This window comes from Solanum tuberosum, unplaced genomic scaffold (assembly GCF_000226075.1).
Source record: "Solanum tuberosum cultivar DM 1-3 516 R44 unplaced genomic scaffold, SolTub_3.0 scf00170, whole genome shotgun sequence".
Classification (NCBI taxonomy): Eukaryota; Viridiplantae; Streptophyta; class Magnoliopsida; order Solanales; family Solanaceae; genus Solanum; species Solanum tuberosum.
Window position 1 is genome coordinate 1,061,308 of NW_006239093.1, and position 1,101 is coordinate 1,062,408.

A 1,101-nucleotide genomic window follows, 5' to 3' on the forward strand; every position below is an offset into this window, starting at 1 on the left:
GGGTGGGGGGGGGGGTGAAAAGTATATAATATTTTTTATTTTTTATTTAAATTAGGGGATGGGGAATAGGGTACGGGATTGTGGATGATGAGTAATAGATTTTCACTCATTTAAGGTCCATTTAGCTAACTATTTAGTGTCCTCAACGCCTAACTTTGTCCTATTATAATAAAATATTTATCATTTGCAACTATGAAGGTAACTGGACAAGGCAATGACTGGTGTTTGAAGGAATGACTGAATATACAAAAATAAGTGCAAAGTGAACATTGTTGATCTCCTAACATAAACAACGGATCACCAACTGAGCACGACCTCACCCAAACTGACAGTGCATAACACACGTGTCTATCAAAGAAGGTCGACGAACTCCCGTAGAGAAAGCGATATGCCGAATAAGAATGACAGTCCTGATGCATATCGCATTAAGCGACATTGTGCAATGCAAAGATTGAATATTAGAAAGACGAACCAAAGTGGTATACGTTGATTCGTCAAACGTGAAAAGGTGACTCAATCCAGTTCACCAATTGAGGTTCTAGCACCTAAAGCCTAGAGCATGACAAGGCGAGATGAGGAGCAAAGGGCAATCCGCCAAATAAGGTCGAAGAGCCCGACTAATGTAACCGAGTCAATCACAAAGTTGATTTTTGGACAAAATTTTGGGTAAGTATAAATAGCCCAAAGGAAAGAGAATATGCATAGAGTTTGAAGTAGACAGAGGGAGAGAAGTGTAACGATCCGAGAGCACCCCCTAGTCGTTATCGGCGTATTCGACCTCTCGGAGGTCTTATACAAGCCCTTAGCATTCATCATAGCATTTATCATAGAAAAATAGTGGAAAATTTAAAACTTTTTCATAATATAACACAAGACTTAAATGTCACCTCATTTAAACCTTTAATACAAAATCGAAGTACTACGTCTCAAGGTAGCCATCTTAAAACATGACTACAACACAAGAGGGACATAACCCTTACAATACAAAAGAAACTACTATCTAGTACATAGAACTTAAGGAAACTTTTTAACATAAAGGTCCTTGAATCTTTAAGGACACACCCGAACTTGGGAATAGTAAGCCAAGCTCATCACTTCTAG